The sequence below is a fragment of the Hibiscus syriacus genome, unplaced genomic scaffold (genome assembly GCF_006381635.1).
Source record: "Hibiscus syriacus cultivar Baekdansim isolate YM2019G1 unplaced genomic scaffold, ASM638163v2 tig00111330_pilon, whole genome shotgun sequence".
Taxonomy (NCBI): domain Eukaryota; kingdom Viridiplantae; phylum Streptophyta; class Magnoliopsida; order Malvales; family Malvaceae; genus Hibiscus; species Hibiscus syriacus.
Window position 1 is genome coordinate 8,135,874 of NW_024063059.1, and position 12,913 is coordinate 8,148,786.

Consider the following 12,913-nt stretch of genomic DNA (forward strand, 5'->3'; position numbering starts at 1 on the left):
TGAATTAAGAGAAAACTAAGTTTGAAATTTTCCCCTGATATACAGGTGTTAACGCAAACTTGTGGATAAGGTGGAGATGAGCGTTTAGTTGATGATGATGATTATGATGGATATGATGGAAATCAATGGATAAGTTTCCTACAAACCATACTATTCATAATTAACTATGAAAACTTAATAATCAACTCTAATCAGTCCTCCTAATCGCAACGAAGAGGAAACCAGAGTGTGAAGATCTCTCTCACAAATAAATTCAAAAGAACTTAATGTAAAAAGAACTTTGAAGGAACAAGTAATCAACATTTGCAAAGATAAACTCTCAATATATTGTATTCAAGAAAATATGTTCTTAAAATAGTGGGAGGAGTATATTTTATATAGGTTTAGAGGATTCATTTTTGTAACATGACTAAGTAATAAAATAAGAATAAAAATAAAAAATAAAATCTATCCTAATCTAAACGGGATGAGTGGTACAATATGAGCAATCGATGTAGTGTTTGATCCAATGGTGATGATAAAAATTTGGAGTTTGAAAGCTTGATTAAGTTCTTTAGCTTATTGGATGAGATAAACGGATAAGATGAAGCTTTTGTAAGGTGATAGGTGGCATGGCATGTGATAAGTTATCAGGGTTTTACCATTACGATCAAATTACCTTTCTATCCAAAGATGAAAATATTGAAAATTTGCAATTAATTACACTCGTATTAATCCTGTATAGGGATTTCTACACGCATTGTCTTCACTAAAATGGGCATATCTTGAGTTCTTGATATCATATTGATGCGATTCAAGAATTATTGGAAATATAAGAAAAATTCAATCATATCTACAAAAGACATGTCGACAAAATAACACCAGGATTTCATTCAAAAGGTAGTCGCAAGTATACTACACTATTATTCTTCTTTTCTAAGGCTTGGTCGTGTGGATCAATTGGAAGCGTTAATCCATCTTCCTTTGATGTGAGCCTTGTGATGCATATATGATGCTCCCTCTCTTCAAAACTATTCGACCTCGAATTTGAAACATCAAAAGGAGAAATATTATGATCTTTAAAGAATTCATTCATATTATACTTATCGAAATGATGCGATTCTCAGCAGCAAAGACCCAGAAGAATACCCAAGTGGGCCTATTTCACGTTCAAGGGCCAAAAGATTCTAATATTCCATGGAAAGTTTGTTTATATCAAGATTGGGACATGAAGAAGGAAGAATAACAACAATGGAGGAACACTTTATTTTACTTATGCATGAATTTGCATGAGAAAATTAAAGTTTGCATAACATTTATTGCATTCAATAAGCATGTTGTTCATTAAAGCATGCATTGTATTTAAGCTTATAATTCATTTAAGGAAGTATTCCAATCATGCATTTTAGTTCATTTAATAAGCTACTTCATTTATAGTTCATTCATGCATTAATTTCATGGAATAAAGTTAGTTCATTGATTAAACTAGTTCATTAATCAAACTAGCTCTTAAATTGTTTCATGCATGTTTTTATTTAAAGTTTGAATTAAACCTACTTTCGTGTCTAGGTGCATGGACGTGTGGATTAGTTTAAAACAAGGAGGAGTCTTTTCATCTTCAACCAAGAGACAAGCAAATGAAGGCCTTCTTAATTCACCAATTTAAGGCATTCAAGGCTGATTTTATCATCCAATTTCAAGGGATGTTCATATTCTTCAAGGGAGCATGCAATGAAGGATGAATTATTTCACTTATTGTTACAATAAAGTGATGAAAATCAGCATGGAATTGGAAGAGACACTCCAAAGTGGACAACAAGGGGTCTACATTCATCCATCTTTTATTTCATAAGCAAGAAAGATAAGGGATCCCAAGAGCCTTCCACCTTTTGGATGAAATTAAGGCTACATTCATCCTAAATTAAGTCCAAATTCATCCCAGGAACACTATAATAATCAACCACATAAATAGTGAAAAGAAGACAAGATAATAAAGTGTATTCATCACCATTAAGGTGAAGTATTCAACATCATTTGTAAGACTCTTCATATGGTTCATATCAACACTATAAATAGGCACCTCCATTTTATTTTAAACACACTTTTGAAATATATAAAAGCTCTTGTGAGTTGTTTTCTTTTTAGTTCTTGTTAAGAACTTTATCGGCTTCATGTTGTTCTTATGGCATTCATCCATTTCCATTTGTTTATATTGCTGTTTCTTATATCTTTATAAATATAGGGTCATAATCCATACCCTTCCACTTCAATTCCATTTACTTATATTGATGGTTCCTAGTTCTACATAACTAGTGGGTCATAATCTGTCTATTCTTACAATACATCCCATGCCTACACCATTTATAACCTTCACCATCTCTCTTTCATAAACATCAATTCCTATCATTTCCATCACTTCATTCCAAAAATGTAATGGCCCATACCCGATCCAAGAGTCCGAGTCGGATACTTGAGCGTACATTAGGTTCCAATCATGTTGAACGTATCAAGATCCAAATTACTCAAATTTCTTGGAACCAAACAAATTAAAATCTCTTAATATTCACCATACACAACGTTTAATGTAACTAACATGCAATTAAATCTCAATTAAACATGCAAATATTATATTTAAATGTTTAGGGGTATTTTGGTCATTTCACATCATGCAATAAATAAACAAATCAAATCACCCAATTATGGTTACCACGTGTTAAACATTGTTATAAGGAAGCATCAAACAAAATTTCATACCAATCGAACATCAAACAAAAACTCAATTGATCATACAAGATTAGGGACCTAAACGTAAATATGCAAAACTTATATACCAAATAATGACATGCAATTAAGGGTTTCGTTATGTAATTAAGCGTGTTTAAGACGTGATCACTCAAATTTCATCAAATTTCCAAATTAAGAGTTTAAGTAATTAAACAAATCAATTTCTGGGCTAAATTGAACTCACACAATCATTCAGGGGTCAAATTATAATTTGAGAACACATCAGACATTTAATGAATACAATTTCACATTTTTTTTGTTAAGTAAAACAATAAAGGGGTCGATCCTTTTTCACATGAGATCGATCCTTTCCCCTAAGGGATCGATCTTTTTCTGAAAAACTACAGATTTATCGAGAACATGCATTTTTGGTCAACTAATCACCCATATAAAAGTAATCATGGACTAAGAACATGCTTGGACACTATTCAACCACTACATACATGTCAAAACAAAGGTGTAGCATGCTTTATAACACAAATCAACACATTAATCAAGGATTTGGCGCCAAAAGTCAACAATTGCATAAAAGTTTATTTCAAGCACAAGCCATCGACTCATTTTTGGCACTTAAGGTCATTCCATGCAACCTAAGAGTCTAACATGTTTAGTTTACCAAGTTACACTTAACTAAACACTCTAAACACTTATTTAGGGTCTAATATAACATTTGAGTAATCTCATGCTTCAAGCAACAAGTTCATACTTATAAATCCAAAGTCAAGGAATCAAACCAATATCAAATCTCAAACGTAAATCCACTTATTACAAACCAAAATCCAACATTATAAGTTCAACAAAGTGAATAATAGTTCTACGTCGTAAACGTCCCAAAATTGCCATACAAAGTTTTCAGAAATCACATATGTATTGCTTTATGCCTTAGCCAAGCTTGATCACACCAATGACAAGCTCCTCGCCTCTAAACTTGACTCTAATCCTCTGAAAATGTTAACAATTAGTGTGAGCTTATAAATCTCAGTGAACGACTAACATTCGAAGCAATGCACATAACCAAGATAAAGATCAATCATACTTGCTCATACATAACTTGTTCTTTACTCAACACATATAATTTAACATCCCATGCTTGAATGATCAGCTAACATGTTCCAAGTCACTTGATTTCTAGATGAAACAAATATCAAGGACCATATAGTTCAAAAGCATTCACAAGCACGCATGCACAATAACATTCCTTGGCAAATCACTCAAATGACACATATTTTTTTCATTTTAAGACCAATGACTTTTGTTCGAAATAAAACTCACTCATTGGATAAACGGACTCCATACAACTCTCTTTTTTTTCTTATGGACTCACATAGGTCCAAAACCACGAATTACGGAGCAAACTCAATGCCCAATCTTACCCCGTATCTTCTAAGAGCAAAGCTCAACCTACCATTTGAACCCCATATAATCGCAAATCAAAAACTATTACAAAACACTTAGAGTACTCTTTCCTAGGTATGTCCATCATATCCAAAGCTCCTATTAATAACAATAGCCAATTAATCCAATTCTCAAAGAGCGGTTGACAATGATGCATAGTTTCCACATATTGATTCAAATGCATTTTAAAACACACTTATGGATGGCTGTCATGATTAACCTACATATTTGGACAATGAGAAAGTTCATATAGTCCAATTCATATTTAGAATATATATAGATTTTCACAACCCGTTTCAAAAATCCTATGCATCATTTGTAACATATCATATTCCCATTTCCGACATAAGTGTCATCATATGTAAATCAACATAATTCATTTTCCATCATCATAATTAACCAAATAACAAAAAATATTGGAATAAACAAATGTAATACTACACAAGCCTCAACCTTTAATCATGTTCATTTCCTAAGAATGAGAGCCACTCACCTTGTTGTCCAGAAGCCGAAAACGCTTCCAAACACTACCTCAACATTCACCAACCTCAAAGAACCAAGCTTCCTCAAATAAGACAATAAGAACCTTGTAAAGTAAATTAACACATCACAATCTAATCTAAAACAAAGTAAGATCCTATGTTTCTAAAATAGAGCGCAAGCGTCGAAAACACCAAAAACCTTACTAAAACGTCACTCCGGAAGCTCCAATCCAAAATGCACGAATCTCCACACTAAAAGATGATAAACAAAAACTATAATCAATATCTAACTCATCTTGAAGCGCACAAATTAACATCTACAAACATAAATTTTTGGATTCCCAAAATACCCAAAATCGACATTGTATTCAAGAAATCGATATCTAAATTATTTGTAATTGAAAATCTAATTTAATCTGATTATAATCACTCTAAAAAACAACTCAATTTCATTAAGAAAATATTAAAACCAATTCAAGAAATTAGTACATTATCTATCTCCAAAAATCAATTGAAATCTTAGAAATCTTTTCAATTAAATCAACAATTCGATAAAATCATTAACACATAGTCACTTGCCCTTGAAGCTTGAAAGAAAATAGAGGAAAAGATCCTTACCTTGCTCGAAATGGATTGAAATTGAGATCATCAATGGAACTCCATTATGATCATGCTTTAAAAGCAATAATAGAAGAGAAGAGAAACTTGAGAAATAAACTCAAGATTGAGATGGGTGAATTTAGAAATCAATAAGAAAAAGAGAAAAAATTGATCAACTTGTTCATGCAAAAATGAGAGAAAATGGAGGAAGTTAAGAGATGTTACTAAAATGTAAAATAAGAAGTAAATAAAAAACACGTGAAAAAAAAACAAATAAATAAGGAAATATAATTTAGATTAAAATGAACCTAGATGGAAAAATGGTAAAAATGGAAATTAAATCATTTTAATTTAAAAGGAAAAACTCTAAACATAAACCATGGTATAATTGCTTCATAGACTTTGGATATTATGAAATTTACAAAATGATCATCGAAATTATAATTTCCAATTCCTTCAATTTAGTCACTAAATCATTTAATTAAACTTTCAAAATTAAAATTAATCATCTAAAATCATTTAAAACCTTTCTAAAATATTTTTAAAATCAAAATATGAATTTTAGGAATTTTCTTTCTTTTTATCAGAAATCCAAAAATAAACTCGAACCCGGCCTTAACTATCAACCTGACTTTAGGACGTTACAACTCTCACCTTAAAAAGAATTTCGTCCTCGAAATTACCTTAGCTAAACAATTGCAAAAATGAGCTCTCATCGACTATTCCGTCTCCCAAGTCACCTCCTTGATATTATGGTTACGCCACAACACTTTTATCAATGGAACAGACTTGTTCTGAAGAACTTTAACATTGCTAGCCAAAATCTTAATCGGTTCTTCCTAGTAAGAAAGATCCTCGTGTACCTCAACCTCATCAACTAAAACAACATGAGAAGGGTCTGACCTATATTTAAGCAACATCAATAAATAAAACACGTCGTAAATACGCTCGAGCTCAGGCGGCAACCTAAAACGATACACAACTAACCCAACATGCTCTAACACCTCAAACGGTCCTATAAACCTAGGACTAAGATTACCCATACGCCCAAAACATAAAACTCTCTTCCAAGGTGGAACCTTAAGAAACACCAAGTCACCTATAGCGTACTCAACCTCTCAACGCTTCAAATCGGCATATGAGTTTTATCGATCAAAATCATCCTTCAACTGATCCTTCAACTTAACTTTATTCGTAGTCTCTTGAATCAATCCTAGACCAACAACATGTCTCTCACTCAACTCATTCTAACACAAAGGAGTACAACACTTACTCCCGTAAAATGCCTCAAATGGAACAATCTAAATACTAGCATGAAAATTGTTATTATAAGCAAACTTTAACAACAATAACGCTCCCAAGAACCATCAAAATCAATCACGCATGCCCGAAACATATTATCCAAAACTTGTATCACACGCTCAAATAGCCTATTTGTCTATGGATGATAAGCCATGCTCAAACTAACCTTCAAACCAAAGCCTTAGACAAATTTCACCAAAACCTCGACGTAAACCATAAATCATGATCTGAAATGGTCGAAAAAGGAACTCCATGCAACCGCACTATCTCAGCTATGAACAACTCAACCAACCTCTGTAACAAACACGTAGTATGAACCTGTAGAAAATGCGCACAGTTAGTAAATCGATCAACTATCACCCAAATCGAATCCTTCTTTGACAGTGCCAATGGAAAACCCGTCACAAAATCCATCGTAATTCGTTTCCACTTCCACTCAGGAATACTAATCTGTTGGAACAAACCCGAATGACACTGGTGCTTGGCTTTAACACACTGACAAACCAAACATTGTCCGACAAACTCAACAACAACATGCTTCAACCCAGGCCACCAAAACAACTCACACAAGTCCCGAAATATCTTTGTACTACCCAGATGCATCGCAAACGGTCCACTATGTGTCTCCATGAGAATCTTATGCCACAAACTCTCATCACTCGGCACACACAGCCTACCTTGAAAGCACAAAACACTCTTAGAGTTCAATGAGAAGTTACCTCCAACACTATCTCGCACTAGCTAAAACTTCTCTTCCAACTTCTCATCACTTGGTTACAAATCCTGAATACGTTGAGACCACATAGACTTAACTTACAACTCAACTACTAACGTTCCATCCTCAACTAAACTCAAATGAGAAAACAAAGCACATAACTCTCCCATCGACTTACGATTCAATGAATTTGCAATCATGTTAGCCTTACCCGGATGGTACTTAATCACAAAGTTATAGTCCTTCAACAACTCAACCTAATGCCTCTTCCTTAAATTCAACTCTCTCTATGAGAGAAGGTAATTACAAAGTTACACTTGTGATCAGTGTAAAGAATACACTTCTCACCAAACAAGTAGTGACGCCAAATCTTCAACGCAAACACTATTACGGTCAACTCTAAATCATACATAGGATAGTTACACTCATGTGACATCAACTGCCTCAATACATAAGCAACTAGCTTTTTTTCTTGCATCAACACGCACCCAAGACCTACAATTGACGCATCACATTAAACCATAAAATCCCTTCCCGACACTGATTGAACCAATATCGGAGCCTCTATCAAAGCTAACTTTAACAACTCAAAACTATTATGCCTTTCACTCGTCCACTCAAACTTAACATCCTTTTGCAATAACTTGGTTAACGGAGCAGTTACCCGTAAAAACCCTCAACAAACTATCTATAGTACCCCCTAATTTGGTCAAACAAGTCATCAACCCTCGGTAAAGGATATCGATTCTTGATCGTCATCTTGTTCAAATAACGATAATCAATGCATATTTTCATTATATTGTCCTTCTTCTTTACAAACAAAATTGGAGAACCCCACGGAGAAACATTGGGATGGATGAAACTTCGATCCAACAACTCTTGCAATAACACTTTTAACTCTTTAGGTACAACACGATAAGGCATAATAGACACATGGGCTGAATCGATATAAGTCTTTATAAGAAATGCAACCTCATGATTCAGTGACAAACCCGGAAGCTCTTATGGAAACACATCTAAAAAGCCCTAAACCATACGAATATCCTACACATGTAACTCTCGACCACCTGGATTAAGCACGTAAGACAAATACGCCTCACAACCATGATTCAACATCTTATTTGCATCCAAAGCTGACAATACATTAGAAAGAAACTCCGATAGCTCACCCACAACCACTAGATCAACATCGTATATCGTCTTTAGAATTGCCCGAGACAACTCGAAATCCAAGTGCACACGATGCTCATGTAAGTAATCTGTACCCATAATGATGTCAAAACCATGTAACGATAACTCCATCAAATCATCAGAAAAAACCCTACCTTGAACAAACAAAGGACACCTACGGTACACACGAGCCACAAGTGCTCTCTCGCCCAAAGCTCCAGTTACAACCAAACCCACACTCTTAACATAAATAGGAACACTCAACCGACTAACCAAACTACCAAGGATATAAGAGTGTATAGAATAAAAATCTATCAAGGAAAGAAAAGTACTTGAGATCACGTCTGTCGGAACATGATCCTGAGGCTCACAAATCACGTGCACTCTAGCATGTCTACCCGTCTCAGCCACTCTAACGTAACCACGGCCTCTACCATGAGCATGACCCATCGGACCACCCGTACCAACTTGACCACCTCTTCTGGCAGGAACATATGCAGCTCTCCTCGGACAATCTCGTAACCAATGAACCATGTTGCCACAACAAAAATAACCTCTAGTAGTGCACCAACACTAGCCCAGATTACTCTTACCATAAGACGAACAAAGTGGGAACTTGTAATATCCTGAAATTTGGGGTCAGTGACTAAATTGCAAATTTTGAAAACTATGTGCTTGATTTCGAAATAAGTTAAAAGTATATAGATTTAATTGAAGAAATTTGATGTTGGATTTAATAGTAAAGTTGGAAAGTAACAAGAGTATTATGGTCTTTTCTAAGAGAAGATTTTTATTCTCTTTTTAAGGAATATAAAAACGTGGGAAATGAGGAAATCTATCCAGAGTCTTCTTCTTCAGCTTCTTCTTCTCCCCGTAAGCCTTAGTTAAAGGTAAGTTTAATTTCAGATGTTTAATTCTTGGATTTATAAGTTGATTTTGATTCTTTGAGTATTATATAAGCTTAAGGAAAGCTTATATAAGCTTTAAACATCAAGAATAGAGATTTAAAAAAGAAATTATATGAAGGGTGTAGAAATGAACTTTTGTTATAGAAAGTTTTTTAATGTTCTAAAGATGGATTTGACTTGTCAAAGAGTTAATTAAGAAGTTAGAGGTGATAGAATTGAATTTAGAACACATGGAAAATTTGATGAAATTCTTTGATTCAAGAATTATGGTGAATTATGAGATACGGTGAAGTATTATAGTATTATAAGAAGGTTTAAATATGTATATATAAGTTTTAAGGTATAAGGAAGGATTAATAAGTAGAATTTGGGGTCAAATCAAGACATGTTCGTGCTTAAAATGTAATTTTGGGTAGTGTGCATCGATGCATCTTCAATGTGTATCGATGCACTCTCAAATAAAGGAACATCGAATGCAATTAGTGCATCGATGCATAAGGAGTGCATCAATGCACCCCCTTAAGATTAAAACATCGAAGCTGATTTGTGTACCAATGCATGAGTAGTGCATCGATGCACATGTTAAAGAATGCATCGATGCACTGTAGAATGTACCGATGCACTTCAATGAGAATGGGATAAATCGTTATTTTAGTTTATGAAATTATAGATTATAGTATATCAATTGGATACTGATAAGTATTAATACATGATTGTGTAGATATCGAGAACGAGCAAGTTCTGGAACAATTATCAAGTTAAGATTCGATCGAAAGAAATGAAATAATAAAAGTGGATTGAAAGTTAGTGAGGTCAAGGTGAGTGTATATTAGTAGTATATGATGTTAAATGGAAATAAGACTTGCGACAAGTCTATTTCCAATGGTAAAATACATGAATTCATAAATAGAAGTACATGTGTATATGAATTATATGTGTTGACATGTTATTGTATATATGTATTATATGGTTGATGTGAATATATGCTATGTTATGATGATATAAACCATATGATATGATAATAAATTATATGAATATAAAAGATAACATCTTTGTCATATATAGAAATGAAATATAACTACGTGAATACATGATATGAGATAACTTAAGTAATAATATGAGAATATTGTAAAATTTATTTTATGAGAAATGATATGAACTAAGTAAGCAAAGGTAAAGGTTACATAAATAATAAGGAGGTGAGTTGGGCAAGTATATAGTAGTATGATCAATTAAGTGATAATATAAATATATAGGATAAGATAGATGGGAATGATTCATATGCTTAAATAAAATTATGATACATTAGTTGTATGATAAAAGATATGGAGTGATATGAGAAGATTATAGAAGTTATATGGGATTGAATTGAGTAAATCGATTAATTTGTATATAAAATAAATAATAGAAGTGATATATATATATATATATATATATATATATATATATATATATATATATATGTGTGTGTGTGTGTGTGTGTGTGTGTGTGTGTGTGTGTGTGTGTGTGTGTGTTTTTAAGTATAATATAGGTTATGTAATGTAAGTGCATACTAAGAAATAAAGAATAAGATAGATGATATGATATAAATTATATTATGAATTAGTGATGTAGGAATGCGAGATAAATAAGCAATAAATCTTATCTGTTATATGATAAATATGAACATATGAGAATAAGAGATAAGATAAGATAAGTATTGACTTATAAGATAAAATGAGATTATATGAACATATAGTATAACTTTATGAGGAAGACTTAGGGGTTATATTATTTAGGTATGAAAATGATATATGTGTAAGTGAATTACGTGATGATGTGTGAAATGGAGTAAAATATGTAATTATAAAGTATATGAATATATGTTTATAAGTTAAGTCATGTGATTATTGAGCTATATGAAATTAAGAATTAAGAAGTTATAAGAGTATATGTTTATGATAAAATATAAGAATAAGTTATAAGTCATGTGATATGTGATTTAGATGGAATTGTTCTACTTGCAAGTGATTACATGCATAATTTATCCATGTTTTAATATGACATTATGTGTAATGAGTGGTATTACCAAAGGACAATGCTAAGTGATATATGAAAAGATAGAGTGGTTATATTTGTATATGTGAAGTGAATGATGTGTTTATATGATGAATGATAAGAGAGATATGAAAATGTGAAGTGTATCCACATTTAAGCCCATGTCATTTAATATGAGAGCTGTAGGTATAATTGGCATGTCAAGAGTCGAGGGATTATCAGTGGTCCTTCGGGACATAGTGGTCCTTCGGGACATATCAGTGGTCCTTCGAGATATAGTGGTCCTTCGGGACAAATATTAAGTGCCCCTAGTGGGAATTATTTGAGCTATGGTGACAACATTCGTGCACAACCTCAGTGTACTCACGTACCTTCTGTTCTCAATAATATACATGGGCAATTCAAAGATAAATTGAAATGAAATTGCATCAGAAGATTATTTTCACATGTTCATAATATGATCATATGTGTTATAGTTTAGTAGATAAACGTGAATTACACTGTTATATTTGATTCTTGATGAATTGCTCTAAGTGATAGATGATGTGCACATTTGGTGAAGATGATAATATACAGGTGCATGTATGTACATGTTATATGAAATATTATATGGTTATGAATGATAGAATCATATTAAATGTTCATGCATTGTTCTGAATTAGAGTTTTTATATATATGTTTTTTATGCCTCAATAAGTGATCGACTTAGCGTGTGAGTGTTTCACACGTAGGTTATGGATAAATGAAAAGAGAAGTGAGTTGAAGAAAGATAGGCCAGACTCTCCTTTCCACAAATCAGATCAGAATTATAGTTAAGTGTATGTATCTGGTTGTTTATAGTGTGTTGGCATGTAATAAAATTGTGAATTTCTAATGCTCTGATTAATTTGGTTCGAATGGGGTTCAACTTGTGTAAATTAACATCTTTTATTTTAATGAAAAGTTAAACTTTTCATGCTTTTCTTTAAGAGTTAAAGTTTGAAAAGTCAATATGACACCTCATACTTGGATCCGGGTCGGATACGGGTTGGGGGTATTATAGAATTGATGTCAACCTCCAAACAATCTAATAGCCCTATCAGACTGAACCTGAAGAGAATCACGTTGATCCGATCCTCAACCCCTCTTAGTCGAACGACTCTAAAAACTAGCGTTATCAGAACTCTTTCCAGATGAATCCCTGACTGGTCCACCCAAAGTACTCTCGACATCCCTCGCCTTATCTATCAGAACGTCAAACACCTCTGATGACTCGATAACCAAGTAGGCATGAATCTCTCTCCTCATGCCATCATTGAAACTCTTGCACCTCGTAAGCTCGGTCGGTATAATTTATCGGGCATACTCACTTAGACAAACAAACTTGACCTCATACTTAGATACCAACGAATGACCCTAATCCAAGTCGAGAATCTATTTCTCCCTCGTATCTGTATATTACGTACCTAAAAACTTACACCTAAACACCTCTAGAAAGTACAAACACGTCAGTCTATCCTCAATAGCACTCCTCTGAGTCGTGACTCACCAACGATGAGTA